Genomic DNA, 16,113 nt, shown 5'->3' on the forward strand with positions numbered 1-16,113 from the left:
AAGGTAAGTGAGTTACAGGAAAATATTTTTGCTACAATAGAATTTGGCACTATTTTTTTGGTATGTATAATAATCCATGCCCCCACAAGAGGGCCAGCTAATTAATAGCTAAAAAGAACAATGCCTAAAGGAGCCCCAGTCCTGTGATTGGAGCTGCCTGTGAACTTAGCACCAATGAGGGAGAAAAGGATTGCACTAACATCTCCCAAAGGAACATCAGGGATGTCTTTATACAGGTTGATCACTTCCTTTGGAGGAAAATAGGGAAGTGAATTCTGCTGACTAAATGGTAGATGAGGTACTGAATTCTCTCTATGCTCTGGCTTACCCATGCACAAATAGGAGGCCAGAAAAAATTAGTGTTCAAGCCACTCATGCTGCTTTTATGAAAAACATCCCCTGAGAACTCAATTTATTCTAGAATGTTTTCAATGATGATGTCATGCCCACTACAAAATGTGAATTAGATGAGCACGCAGGGGAATCCCACAATCCAGCCAGGAGATACAGCGACACTTGTGCCCATACCTCTGCATTTTAGAGGTGTTTACAAAGGAAGAGGAAGAGAGGCAGCCAGGGACTTGGCTGAAGAAGATGAAGGAAATAAAAATGGCCAAAAGAAAGACCTGCTGTTTTACTAAATAAACATTTTTATGGTATAGTAGTGAAAAGAACAGAGCTTATTTTGAAATTTGGAACAGAAGAATGCTTTAGCCCTAGGCATGAACTATTCCTTTTTTTTGTCATAGGACTCTCTTTGGCAAACCGGAAGAGTTAGGTTAGTAAAGTGTGGGTGAATCAAAATTGCAGTCTTTCTGGCAAGGCTTGGACTGGCTCCTCTGGGAGGAGACTAAATTGCATATGAACCTAGCTCATGCCAACGCCACTCCTCTCTCAGAATGTTTTGAAATACATAAAATAAAATATATAGAGTTTCAAAGAAAAGCAATTCTATTGAAATAAAATTATCAAACTATTTCTCAAAAGGACAAGTTTATGGACCCCAGATTAAGAATCCCTGAAGTCTTTAGAGGGACCCCTTCAAACCGAGATAGAGAATTTTCCAAATTCATGACATTTTCCTTCCAGTGACATAATAGAGTATTAAAATAGTATCAGTCATTCAACAGAATGTCTCTATTAAAAAAAAAAAAGAGCTAAATTGCTTTTCAGTAGAGTGAATATGTGACTGGTTGGTTCAGGCATTAAGGCAAGATGCTAATGAAACCAAAATAAAATGAGGGGGAGAGATTTGATTTTCTCTAAAGTTTCACCTAGTTCTAACTTTCTGGGACTCAGACAATAACTAAATCCAACCTGTCACTAGTACACAGCATCTCTCTGAGAGAGGCACCAAACGTTAAAACTTCGTAAAACCTATAGTTTCTTTGCTCTGTTGACACACAAAATAATTCTTCCCAGGGGAAACAGAACAAATTCAAGGTGAAGTTTGGATTCAGTCAAATGGCAGAACTTGAGGACCTAGAGGGCCACATGTGGACTGGAAGCTGCAGGTTCTCCACCCCTGTCAGCTATTCCATCTCTCATCTCCAGACCTTTGCATAGGATGCCACACCCCTTCCCCTCACCTCCCCCCACCTCCTGAATGTATTTCCTCCTAAGGTCATCTCCTAAAATCCTTAGGTTCCTTCAAATTTTGCTCAAATATCACTTCCCATATGAAGCCTTTCCTGATTTCTCCCAGCTAATAATGCCTACCTCAAAGAAATTAGCTAAAGTTTATTTTGTCTACACTTAAATGTGTGCACGTTGTACCCAATGGAATATGAGTTTCTTGAGGGCAGGAAATTTTCCATTTTTGCTTTTGTAGTCCTAACATAATGCCTGGCTCAGAATAGAAGTTAAGTAGACATCTGTGGATTGAATAATGGTTTAACAAGTTGCTATGATGAAAAATGATTTGTTATTTGGTGATCTACCTTCTGGTGATGAATCTTTCAAAACTTAGCTGGGTTGGTCCTTAGATGACTGTGAATCATTGGACCTCTACCAGAAGTCTTGTTACCTATCAGAGTTTAGCCTTCAAGGGAGGGGAGGGAACATGCATTTAGTACGTGCCTACTATGTGCTGGGCACTGTGCTATTCTTTTAATAATCTCATTTGATTAAGAATTCATGATTACCACCATGCTACAGTAAGGACTTCAGTGAATCACATTTTACATGTGGAGAAGTCAAGGATAAAGCGTGTAAACAATATGCCCCAAATCATATAGCTAATAAGTGTCAGGGATGGACTTAATTCATTCTAACTTATAGGTCAGGGATTCTAACCCGGGGTCTATGAATACTAACAATTTTTTTTGATAACTTAATTTCAATATATTCATTTCCTTTGTAATAATCCTGCATATTTTATTTTATTTTTATGCATTTAAAACAAAATTACTCATAGGCTTCACAAAGGGATCCATGATATAAAAAATGTTAAGAACCCCTGTTTTAAGAGTTCCCATGCAGGGGAAGAGCTCTCTTAAGCCATTGTCTCTACTTCTTCCCTACTCTTTTAGCAGCCTCATTGACTTTCTTGGGTTTAACTCTCATCTCAGGGGGTGACTAGTTGGGGCAGTGGATAGAGCACCAGACCTGGAGGCAGGAAGACTCATCTTCCTGAATTCAAATCTGACCTCAGACCCTCACTGTGTGACCCTGGGCAAGTCACCTAACCCTGTTCATCTCAGTTCCTCATCTATAAAATAAGCTGGAGAAGAAAATGGCAAACCACTCTAGTATCTTTGCCAAGAAAACCCCAAATGTGGTCATGAAGAGTAGGACATAACTGCAAAACAACTAATCATCCCTGTGCTTACAGTCTACATATCACAGACTCTTGAATGTATATATCCAACCCCATTTTCTCTCCTGAGTTTTAGTGCCTCATGATCAGCTTCCTATTGGACATTTCAAACTGTTGTTCCAGAGACATCTCTCATTCGCCACGACCCAGACTGAACTCATATCTTTTCCCCAAACTATCTGCCCTTCCAAACTTCCTTATTGCTAACAAAAGTATCACCATTCTCTCACTTGCCTGGTTCATAACCCAAGTGTTACTGCTGACTCCTTGCTATGCCTTACCCCACATATCCAATCAGTAACCAAATATTGTTTCTACTTCCACATTTCTTATATCCTTCTTTCTACTCAAATTATAACTACCTTAGTCCAGGTCCTCCTCACGTCTTACCTAGATTATCGCAACAGTCTTCTCCTAGCTTCACATCTCTCACCATTCCAGTCCATCCATAAGAGGTTTTCCTTAATGGCAGATCCAATCTTGTCAATCCCCTGCTTAACTCTACTGGCTCCCCATTGTGTCCATGATAAAACTACAACTCCCCTGTTTAGATCTTAAAGTCAGTCCCAACCTATCTTTCCAGTCTCATTGCCCTCTGCAAGCCAGGCAAACTTTTCTTCTCCTGGTTTCTCACAAACTATACTCCATGTCTCGTCTCCATCCCATAGCCTTGATGGTCTCCTATGCCCAGAATTCATTCCCTCCTCATCTCTATTTTATAGCTCCCCTTATCTCCCTCCAGTTACAGCTCAAGTACCACCGCTCCTACATGGAGCCTCTCTTCATTTCCCCAATGACCTGTACTTCCCCCCAAACTATCTTGTATTGAACTCTTTTGTATTTATTATGCATGTACTTATAATGCACTTGCTATTCTACCCACTAGAAGGTAACAAAGATCATTTCATTCTTTCTGTTTTTATCTCCAGTACCTGGGTGTATTTGGTACGTGACAGGTGTTTTGTGATTGACTGACCTCAAAAGCTACTTAGTCCAACCTCCTCAAATTCCAGTTGAGAAGCCTAAGCCCAGAGAGTTTAAGTGATTTACCCCCAAATCATATGGTAGATAAATGACAAAGGCATGATCTGAACACAGGTCTAAATCCGGTACTCTTTCCTGTGTACTGGACTTGCTGCTTTCCAACTCAAGGATGGGGAATTTTGTGATCATTATTGTTTATTTGACCTTTGACTTCATTAATGTAGGAAACGGCCAGTCAGGTTTCTCTCTCTCTCTACCCATGTAGACCAAGCACATGTTCTTCAACTTAGAGTCTTTGAGAGTTGTCCATAGGTTGGCTCTGTTATCCTAGAAAATAATTTAACCTCTTTCCCAGGATAATAGATCCCACATAAGTCAGATGTCCCACTTGAACTCACAACTCTCCCTGACTCTGAGGCCAGTTCACAGCACTATACCCTGACATTTTCTACAAGTCATTCAGATACTTAAATGTTAATGGCGTCCAAAAAAAAAAAAAAAAAAAGCATTTTCATGAAGCAAAAATTCGCTTCAACACGTCAGAGTGCCCTGATTTCCTCAATATGGCTACATCATCTGATGGTAAAGATCATAATTTCTCCAATTTTGTGTCAAAGACAAAATAAATTTTAAAAATTTTAACATCTACTAAATAATTTTAGTGGAAGTAAAGACTTGAATACTTCTATTTTTATTGTTCTTTAGCAAGACAAGATGAGTGAGAGAAAATAGATATAAAGAAACATTTGAGGCTGTCATATTTTTGTGATAACCTATTCAGATTTTTTTTATAACTATAGTTACAATTACCTATTTGCTTGGAAAATGGAAAAAATGGTAAATTAGAAAGAATGTTAAGAATTTTTTTTTCACCTTTCTTGGTCAAGTCTAAAAAGAAAGCAAATTAAAGATGCTTCAAATCACTTTGAAAATTATTGGGTCTTTTATGAATTTAAATGACTATTTTTTTCAACTCTACATTACTTCTCTATTCTCAAGGAGTCAAACCAATATAATAATTGATGGTGTTTGAATATTTGCCATATTGATTTTCAGTCAAGTTTCTTGATGTATGTGGACAATTATTTTTAGTTAGTTTGTGGCAAAACTCTTCCTAATCCAACAGAAACTTGTTTTTTACTTTCTTGTTCTTTATAAACACACTTATTACTTGAAAGTAATAATAAACTTTGGAAGGCAGAAATATTGGAGAAGGGAAAGAAAGGAAGAAATACAAGTGATTCAACGAACTTTTGGGAAACAGGAAGAAATAAACTGAATTCAGAGAAAGACTATTCTATAAATTCATCTTTACATCACATTTCATGTGGTCTTAATTTCATTTTATAGAGAAAATCACAATATACATCACACAAATGGTTTCTGTATAACCTACACAGTAACGACATGTAGTAACTAGATGCTGACCTGGGAAGACTCCAAATACATATACTTTATGCTTATCTTAATAAAGTCCCTTCCTTTTTTTTTTTAAAATCAAAACATTTTTTTTCAATAGGGTAAATTGATAAATGAATAAGAAAAACTCCAGTCTACATATTAGAATGAATAGCATCCTCAACCTTCCCAGGATGGCCATTGTATGTTATGATTATTATTAAATGGGCATCTCATAAATATCTTCAGATTCAGAAAACCTGAGTTGACTTTCCTATTTCTACTCCTGAAACTAAGAAAAGCTGAGTTACTTAAAGTCATATGGCAATTAAAGTAGTAGAAAGTAAGACCCCTAACTCAGGTCTTCTGAATCCAAAGATATTTACAAGATTTTAAACTATTAGAGCTCTATTAGCTTAAACCTGCACTAAGACTTTGGGACACTTTGAACAAATATCCATTGTTGTACTAGGTTGGGTCTTCCTATCTTGCCTAGGCTCACAGTACAGTATAGTAGCTACTCACAGTCCTGATCCTAATATGAACTGGCACAAAAGCTTTAACCTGCTCAATTTGTCTCACCCCCCCTATTCACTTCCCCTTAGACAGTGGCTTACTATATTATGTGGATAATCAATTTTAGACAAATTATGACTCAAAACTCTTGAACTTAAGTGATTCACCAGCCTTGGCCTCCCAGCATCTGGTTCTAGGATAGCCACCACCAAGCCTGGTTCTATGTTCCTTTTTAAGATAATTAACAATGGGTCAGAATCAAAACTGTCAGTTAGTTCAACATTATAGGATATAGCTTCTCTTGGTCTGGTGATTTTAACCCATTAAGTGCAGTGTGGTGCTCTCTTATCATCTTCCTACTTATCTTGGGTTGCAATTTCTTATTTGTCCTTTTGGTTCTGTCCTCAGTCCAAAGATTCTCCTTGGCAGAGAAAACAAAAGTAAAATAATAGTACCATCATCTGCCTTCTCTATGTCATCTATTATCACTGTTCCATCCACCTTGAGCAGTGGAGATGTCCTTTCTCTGATCCCTTTCCTCAATAGAGCTTAAATTTTTAAAATATCTTTGTGTTATATTTAGCTTAGTTTTCCTTATTTACCTCATTTTACCCTGAGCTTCAGTGCTTCTGCCCTTATTCTTACAGGACTATGCCACATTTCAGTATTCCTAATCCATTATCTATTAATCTTTGTTTGAAAACATTGGTCTCTTTTGACAACTCCCCCTTTTCGTGCTCATCAGGACTGTTTCCTTTTTGTTTTCATTCTTCCCTATATCATTTTACCTTTTGTGCATGTGCATCAAACTATGCCTAGCTTTTCTCTCCTTTTTTCCCAAACTCTAAGACTGGATTGGTCACTTTTGCCCAAAGATCCTATCATTCTCATGCTACTAAACGTTTCCTCCTGGCAGGTGAAAACTAGACCTAGAATATCAGTTCTACCCATTAATTTCTCTACCTTTTGAAGAAGGAAATTATCACTAAGGCAAGTCAAGAATTTCTAAGCTGTCCTGTTTTGGGTATTGAGACGATCAGCAGATATTTAGATAATGAAAGTATCCAGTCAGTCACTACTATACCATGTCTCCATGCCATGCTTTTCATTTGCTTCCCAGAATCCTCGTTTCTGTTCTTTCTATTTAAGTGGTCTGTATTAAACATAGATGAAATGAGGATTTCTGTTTCTGCTTCTATCGATGTTCACCTAAACATCCTTTGCCATGTTTAGTCTTGGATTTCTTTAGATGAGTATAACCTCTGATTGTATAATGCTACATTAACTTTCTTTTATTCTATTTTATGCAAGGTATAACCTTCCAGAACCATATTCTAATCACAGTTCATGTAACTAATTTGTGTAGAACAAACAGCTGCTATTCCTCTTTTTCTGCCTCCTCCTAACTACTACTATTACCACTACTGCTACTGCTATTATTACTACTACCTAATGTTATATAGCACTTAATATGTGCTAGGGACTAAGCACTTTACAATTTTTATCTTATTTGACCCTCATGACAACCCTGGGAGGTAGGTGCTATTTTTATGGTCATTTTAGAAATAAGGAAACTGAGGCAAACAGAAGTTAAGTGACATGTCCAGGGTCACACAGTTAGCAAGTGTCTAAGGCTGGATTTTAACCCAGATCTTACAAGCTCCAAGCCCAGCACCCCATACACTGCATCACTTTTGCTGTCCCAATAGTAATCTATCTTTGACTTAGGATAGACTGAATGGTGAGGTTCCCCACAGGGCTTGACTTAACCTACCCATACCCAATATCCATCAACTTGTAGTATCCTTGCCATCTTCTCCATGTATCAGGTGGCCAAATGATTACTACTCAAGCTCCGAGAAGCTAACAGGATCATGAAACATCAAGCAAACTATTCATAAAAGACAATGCATTACAAATGTTATCCTTCTCCAGGACATAGAATTATTGTATCATCACCAACTTTTATGCCTAGAATGGGACTTGAGGTTCCCAATGTTCTCTTAGTGTGAAGTAGAGTGGGACTGTTCTTTCCCCAGATTCCCTGATCTTTCCCTTGATTCTTCCATTAAAGCAAACCAATCAATCAAACAACCAGAATTTATCAAATGTCTACTATATGTCAGGAACTGTGCTAGCTTCTGGGGATATAAAGACAAAAATAAATGAAACAATTGCTGTTCTCAAACATTCTATGAGAAACAACACCTCTCTTAATCTGCATCTAATACATAAGTACATACTGAGTAAGTATAAAATGAATACTAGGGCAGTTAGATGGTATGGTAGATAAGTAGTAGGCCTGGAGTCAGGAAGACTCATTTTCCTGAGTTCAGATCTGACCTCAGATACTTACCGGCTATGTGACCCTGGGCAAGTCACTTAACCCTGTTTGCCTCAGTTTCCTCATTTGTAAAATGAGTCAGAGAAGAAAATGACAAATCACTCCAGCACCTCTGCCAAGAAAACACCAAATGAGGTCTTGAGGAATCAGACTGAAAATGACTGAATAACATAAAATGAATTATGAGGTAATTAGGGAGAGAAAACACTAGGATTTGGAGAAAATCAGTAAAGGTTTAGTACAAGGGGTAGGGCTTGAGCTGCATCTTGCAGGAAATGAGGGACTGTATGAGATGAAGGTCATGGGGGAAAGTATCCCAGGTACAGAGGATGGCCACTGCAAAGACATCGAGATGAGACAGAATGCCAAATATGAAGAAGAGAAAGAAGGCCAGCCTGTCTGGGTTGAAGAATGTGAGAAGAGGGAGAATGTATGAAATTGGAGAGACAGGTAAGGGGCAGCTTGTGAAGGACTTTAAAAACTAAACAGAGGATTGGATATTTGACTCTGGATGCCAAAGGGAGCTACTGGAGTTTACTGAATAAGGGAGTGACATAGTCAGGTCTGTGCTTTATGAAAATCCCTTTGGTAGCTGGGTGGATGATAGAGTGGAATTTAGCAGGAAGAGACTTGGGGGAGACCAATGAGGAGGGCACTGCAATAGTCCAGGTGACAGGTGATAGGGACCTGGACCAAGGCAGTGGCTGTGTGATAAAGGTGACATTAGCTCTCTTCCCAGCCACATTCAATTTTTGCCTCATATGGAGTTAAGGTAAAATCAAACCCTTAAGTCTCTGTCACATGAACAGCTATCAAGCTAGGTACCTCTCATCCTGTGGGTGAAACTGATTTTTGAATATAAAAACTTGACTTTTCATTTATAATGTTAAATGAAATCTTGTTGGGTTTGGTTAATTTTTCTGGGCTATCAAGATAATTCTGATTCTGTCACTCAGCATACCAGCTACCCTTGCCAGCTATGAATCATGCACGAACCTGATAAGTATACCTTCGATATTTTAATTCCTTCGTCAGCTCTTAGACTCCCCACTCTCCTCCACGATTCCTTCTTGGGGAAGAGACAATGAAGACCAAAAGATGCAGAAGTGAGTGGGAGGGAGTTCACCTCTCAAGGAGTAGGAATCCTCTCCTCAGACATGCCCCATCTTCTTTTCAGAAAATCCTTTGGTTTAAGAAGCCTAGTACTGCCATCCTATCAATCCTTGATGTTCTACTAGAAGTATAGCTCCTTTCAGCTCACCAATGCATCACTGGATCCAACTGGCATAATCATTCCATTAAATTCCCACAATGCTCAAGGTGATCCATGCTCAGCTCACAGCTATACTATTGTTTCCAACTCCACTGCTTTCTAGGTCTCTAATTTCATCATCTGCAAAAGTCACTATCACATATTTCCTTGCTTTCTCCTTGATTTTTACTTTTGATAATCCCTGGTTAGGCTTTCCCAGTCTGACTGCCTAGTTTCATGTCTTGCTTCTATTCACCCACTCTCTTGGCACCATTATTTTCTCACCTTAACCTGCTTGGATTGGCAGGATCAGCTTTTGTTCTGGGTTCTACAAGTCATGCTATCACAATTGCCTTTGTACTCTTTCCTGGGGCAGACCTTCACCTCAAGAAAATGATTTCAAAGACTGAGTGGGGGATGGATCAGACAGCTACCTTCAGGGCTATATTGTCTTGTACACTTCAGCTCCCTTCCTGACGCCAATTCACTGATAAAAATGATGAATAGTACAGGGCCAAAAATAGTACCAGAAGTATGACTGGAGGATCTTACCTCTAGGTTTACATGGATCCATTAATTAATATTCTTTGCATGTGTTTATTCAGCTAGTTGGAAATGTATCTAACTAAATAATTATCTAGTCCATTTTGTCCACAAAAGTATCATGAGCCATTATGATAAATGCCTTACTGAGATCAAGATAAACCATGGTATTCTTTTGAACTATCAGTTCAGTAAATTAATTTCTTTTTTATATTTGGTTAATTTTAGATAACTTTTTCTTGTGAAACCATGCTGGTTTCCAATGATCACGATCATCTTGCTAAAAGACTAACCAACATTATGTTTAGTAGTCTCTCATGTAGGATTTTACCAGACATCAATATGAAATTGACTAGTCTATAGTTATCAGAATCTATATTTGTTCTTTATGAAAAGTTGGGAATTTTTTCAGAATTCTGACACTTTTCCCTTTCCCTGTGATTTCTCAGAGATTATTCATAGGTGCCTCTCCTCACATCTGCAAATTCTTTCAAAATTCTTTAATGTAACTTAGACCTATTTAAAGTGAATACATGTTCTCTTATTACTTTCATCTGCTATGAGTTTTAATTTCTTATTAAGGATGTTCTTGCCTTTCCACTCTGAAAGTTAGTATGGAAAAACAAAAAGAATACTAGGTCTAAAGTTGAAGGTTCAAATCCCAGCTATGACACTACATGTGTGACTGGGCAAATCACTTAACTTCTCTGAGCTAATATTTCCTCATCTGTAAAATGATGGGTTTGGACCAGATGGCCTCTGAAGTTCTTTTTCAACTCTGAATCTTTGATCTCATTGTTCCATGATCATTGTTCAATCAGAAAAAAGACTGAAACAAAATGAGAGTTAAGAAGTTCTTTTTTTTTTGTCATTGGGCTAAGTGATAAGCTTAGAATCAAAGGTTAAGAGCTGGTCTGGTCATCTAGTCCAACCTTCTGGCTCTACTTGTGAAAAAAAAAAAAAGCCCAGAGATGAATCGATTTGGCTAACACCACATAGACAAGATAATAAAGTCAGGATTCTAACCCAGGTCCTTTGATTCCAAAGTCAGCATTCCACTACCCAAGAGACCTTCCTTATACATCTTCTTTCGATGAACACCCCCAAGTCCCTTTTGTTGCTGCCTTTAGCATGCTTCTGAACCTCATGTCATTCCTAGTTTTCTATTGCCTGACTTTATCCTCATAAATTAGTGCCATTTTTTAAAATTCATCTTTAATCACATGCCTCCCCTTCCAACTTCACTACATTGTTCTTTTAAAATTTATGTTCATCATGAAATCAAGTTGGTTTCTTTAGCTGACTCCCTTTCTTTTCTTTCACATTTGGATTATTCTTGATTTGGCAGTCAGCATTTCATGTTGACAGTACCTGATCCTTTACCTGCCACACCTATATTAAAACTGACAATGAACTTGATGGATTTGCTTTCCACTAATTGACCAGTTATAGGACTAAGGTGACTGAACTAATGGGTTTGGGATTGCTGCCTTCTTGTACTGGCTTTTTTGGCATGGTGCAGACAGAATCTTATTATCATCTCTTTTAGGTTTCTACATTATGAGTTTGTAAGCTTACCTAACGGTGAAGACAGGGCCACTTTCCTTTAAGAGGTGAAGAAAACTAGTATTTACTAATCATCCACTTTGCTAAGCACTTTTACAAATATTTTCTCATTTGATCCTCATGACAACCTTGAGATATAAGTGCTATAATTATCCCTATCATACAGTAGAAGAAACTAACACAGAGGGTAAGTGACTTGTCCAGGGTCACATGGCTAGTAAGTGCCTGAGGTCATATTTGAACTCTGGTCTTCCTGATTCCAAGCCCAGGGTTCTAACCATTGTACCATATATCATCACTACTGCAAAGGACTGTTTTTATACTTTCTCTGTTTTTTCTCTCTTTATTTCCCTAAGGCAGTGCTATAATAGCCATCTATCTTGTACTACTGCTAAAATATCAGATCTTTAGCCAATAAACTCAAAGAACTAGATTAATCCAGATCAGAACCCTCCCACTTGCATTATCAATCTCTTAACATTTTGTTGCAGAATCTGGGTCAAGTAAACTAGTATTTAGATTAATGAAATTCAGCAGAAGTCTCCCTGTTTGAACATTAAAAATAAGCAGATTTTTTTTCAGTATTTTTTTCAGGCCACTTCCACTTTCCCAAATAGTTCATTAAACCAGAAAAAGCAAATCTTAGGACAACATTGCAAATTAACTTTGCATTTGCTCAAATGACTTAAGTTGCAGAGAAGAAATATCCGTTTCCAAAAGGTTTCCTTTTCTGTCAAGTCAAACATGTTTGGGTCCAAGGGGTGGGGAAAAAACTGATGAGAAGGAGGAATTGTCATTTGCTCAGGTTTTTGACAGTTTCCTTTTATCCCTCCTTGGCAACTACTAGAACAGGCTCATCCAGTTTCTTCTGGAAATTGCTTTGTGCTCCTTTTGAAAGCAATGATGTAAAAACTCAAGTGCAGTGTGCATAGTATATTTTAGCAAGCAAAAAAGCTTATTAATATTAAATTATTCAGCCATGAATGGAATATGTTTTCAGCTCTATAGGATTCTCCTTTTTGCAGCAGGGAGGCCTGATCTCATGGAGAGGAGGAGAAAACATTTACGGAATATGAACAACTGTTTGGGGGCAAATGCCATAAATGGCATGAAGCTAGTTATCATTTCGCCCATTCTACTTGGCCTTAAAATAGCTTTGTTATGATTTATGGGTGATGACTAGCTTACCAATGTCACAGCTTGCTAGTACAATAAACTCATGTCCCAAAATACAGAGCTGTAAAATCCAGCATTGATTGGTTAAAAAGCTTTCATCTATCACTTTTCAAAGTTTAGATCATCAAAATCTGACTCATACTGAGTACTACTTTAGGCTGACAAACTGCACCCTGAGGGAAAGGGGACTCTGCTACTCAGATGTGAATGACCTATATGTCAGTTCTCTTGTCCATAACACTAAAGGCACAGAGCTTCCTTTTTGGCCTGATGACATCTCTTACAAGCACCTGCAGGGTCATGCAACTAATTTTAGCTCTGGACAGAAACAGCTGGCTCTGTGCTCTCAGGTAGCAGGCATTTATCAGAAGTTGCTTTCATTGACACATTCTCTGCCTTTTAAACTGAGCATTTCCTTAGCATGGACATCCTTAGGTTTCAGACTCCCAATATTGTGATTGAGAAATCCTTTGAATGAAGCTTAATACCTTGTGACCCCTTGAATCAAAATAAAAGATGCCAAATTTAGTTCAAAACAAAAGCAAATAAGTTTTTTTTTTTTTAAGTGGGAAATAAATATTACTCCTGAGTTTTCTGAACCTAGTGAAAGGTTCAACTGGACTCTTTTGCCTTAGGCAATCTCATTTTCTCTCTAAAGATCAGATCAGAAACATGTTATTTCTAACTGACATCCCACCAAGCTGAAAGAAGTTGGCATTACACTACTGTAAAAAAAGGAACTAAACAAATCCAGCTGTTTCAAATGCAAATATCCCACAAAAGCCTCCAAGTAAGTTTCCAGCTGCTGCGTGCCCTGCATGCCAACGCCTTCTCCCTGTCGGACTAGGGCTGGAAACCGCGCGTCTCCAGGCTGCCACGCCAAGCCTGAGAAAGCACAAACCCCAGCAGCTGTCTGCTTCTTTGCAGGCCCACAGCACCTCGGTCTCCACGTCTCACTTCCTCCCTAGCCGGCTACCGAGCTGGCCGACGCGTCTACACTGAGCGGGGGAAGCGCATTCCAGCCATCACTGCCTGCCGGCGGCCGCTCGGCTTCCCCAACTCACCAGCGTGCGAAGTTTCCTTGGCTTGCCGAGGGTTGGGTGTCGGGTTTCCCAGCCGGCTCCCTCTCCCTTCAGCCAGAGGTGTCCCAGCTGTGCAGCTTCTCGGGGTGCGACCGCGGCAGTAGAAAGCAGAACTGGGTGTTTAGCAAGCGACAGTCATAGGGGGTGTGTGGGGGAAAGAGGTACCCTCTTTTTGAATCCCGAGGTGCCCTCTGCCTTTCTCTCCCAGACCCCGTCCGGCAAGACTGGCAGTTGCAGTTCTCCGGTGGCACCACCCACCCCCTTGAAGTCGGCTGAAGCAGCTTCTATCTGAAAGGTTTGTATGGAAAGAAGGCGTGCCTCCAGAGCCTTAACGAGGATATGAGGAACTCACCTCCGGCAAATCTGGTTTGTGACTCAGCTGCCTGGAAAGACAACTCGCTCGGCGGCTGCTGGCGGAATTCTCCAGCAGCAAGTCTTAGCACACGGCTGGATCCTGGTCGTTTATCTTCTGCGTTTACGCAGCCGCTTCTTTCTAGGGCCCTGGGCACTGGAGGGAAACGCTTCCAAACCACAGTATTCCCCAAAGAGCCTTAGCTACGGGGAGGGAGGGTTAGGGTTAGGGGGCAGAGGAAGGGTCGGGGTGAAAAGGAGGAAAGGGACTTAAGCTTTGTTAAAGTTGAGAGTCCTGAGGCTATCGCTATGCACAGCCCAAGCCCTGCTTCCTGCAGACATCTCACAAGTTTGGTTAATAATAACAAAGGCTAATGCCAAAGCGATCTAACACGTAAATTATTACAAGACTTCTGGTACTTTGAGTAAATATTTGTACCTGTGTTTGCTAAAACTCTGTTCTGCAGATGGTAATGGAACCTGGCTAAGGCTGTGTGTGTCTACTCTAGATGAAACCCCCACAGCCAGTTAATGGAATCAACTTGGCAAAATAAATAAATAAAATACACATTTTTGAAAGGAAGGACAAAGGAGGTCTTTGGCATCACAGTTGACAATGCAGTCTGATTGGTTTCCTTGATTTTCACTTGGTTTAGGTGTGTCTAATAGACTTAACCACAGAGCCATTGCCCCAGGGTGAAGGAAGAGGAGGAGGAGGGAGGAGAGGGGAGGAAAGAAGAGGGGGAAGAACGGAGGGGGAGAAAGGGAGAGGAAGTTGAGGAGGAAGAGTGGCTAGGAGGTCTTAGATCCTGCTTCCCTTGTTATTTCTACACCCTCTATCCCCATGATCCATTTGGGGAGTGGAAGCAGAATTAAGTATGAGGCCAAAATGAATCAACAAACGAATGTGAAGCAACATTGTATCTAGGGCAGTAGCAGAAAGGGTATGAGACTGAATTTTAGGAGACCTGGGATAGAAGCTACGTGACTTCCAAACAGGTCTGTCCATTTCTTCTGTAGGCAAAGATCCCCAGACTTCCTTTATTGTTAATCACATCTCCCTCTTAGTCTAAAAAAATGTTGATCCTGTGTCAATGGCCAGTGTTTTATTATTAATGTATAAAAGAGTCAGAATGACATAGGGCATGGACCGCTGGCTCCAGTCCAGGAAAATCTGATTTCAAGTCCCACTTCTGCCACTTACCGATGGTATGACCCTAGTCAAGTCACTTAACTTCTAAGTGCTCTAAGCAACTTGGTAAGATTATAAGTTTTGGAGAAGACATCAGCTCGCTTTGGTAGAGGGAGTTTCCTCACCAAAAAGTTTCCTATAACAATGAAGTCACAATGAAGTTGCTTTACAGATACTACTATACCCATATGTTATGTACATTATAAAATGATTAGAGATTTTTAAAAGATGAAATGAATGATATCTTAAAGATCTTATCAAAGATACCATGCCTCAATTTATTTTAAATAAATATAAATGAAAATATTATTTTAAATGGTCCCTGGGTAAGGAGAGCATAGGATTGGGTCGTAAGGTCTTAGAACCAGACTGCCTGTGTAGGGGGAGTAAGACTGGGAACTGGGATCATGCTGGAAGGTAAGGTAATGTCTGAAGATCTGGCAGCCTGAGTAAATGGAGTGAGATCAGAGAATAAAAAAGCAGAAAGAGTGGGTTTGTGATCTTAGGTTAGAAAAGATGTAAATCAAGTGGGGCAGGGGACCAGGTTACCCAGGCAAGGGAGTACAAATATATACCTTCATGCATACCAAAAAATGAGTTAATATATAAATTTCTAATTTCTTAGGGGGTGACAAAGTTAGAGGTTAAATGCTACTTGGTCCTGGCAAGGAAGAGGCAGGGCAATGGCACTGGTAGCAGGAGCAGTAGAAAGATATCCCTGGATTTGCTACTACTCTTTCTCATCCTGTGTCAGTCATTGTCTGGCTACTCAGAATGGATGCCTACAACAGTTGCTCAGGCACAGTTGGGAAAATTTCCTCACTCACGCCCAGCTTACATATACCCTGCATGCTAGATCTCCTCTCTGGCCACCCCTAATGAAAGGGGTGG

At 39.5% G+C, this 16,113-nt stretch overlaps 1 protein-coding gene across 3 annotated transcripts in view; it reads right to left on the reverse strand.

The window, feature by feature from the left end:
• RAB27B (RAB27B, member RAS oncogene family) overlaps positions 1–14,115 on the reverse strand; it is a 75,500-nt gene extending 61,385 nt beyond the window's left edge. Inside the window, exon 1 of one of the 3 annotated variants that reach the window (XM_072606000.1) lies at positions 13,662–14,084. The gene's annotated coding sequence lies outside the window, so the exon portion shown is untranslated. Of the gene's footprint in view, positions 1–13,661 lie in introns of all 3 variants that reach the window. The other 2 variants (XM_072606001.1, XM_072606002.1) reach the window with 2 other exon arrangements.
• Between the last annotated feature and the right edge of the window lie 1,998 nt (positions 14,116–16,113).

This window comes from Notamacropus eugenii, chromosome 4 (assembly GCF_028372415.1).
Source record: "Notamacropus eugenii isolate mMacEug1 chromosome 4, mMacEug1.pri_v2, whole genome shotgun sequence".
Taxonomy (NCBI): Eukaryota; Metazoa; Chordata; class Mammalia; order Diprotodontia; family Macropodidae; genus Notamacropus; species Notamacropus eugenii.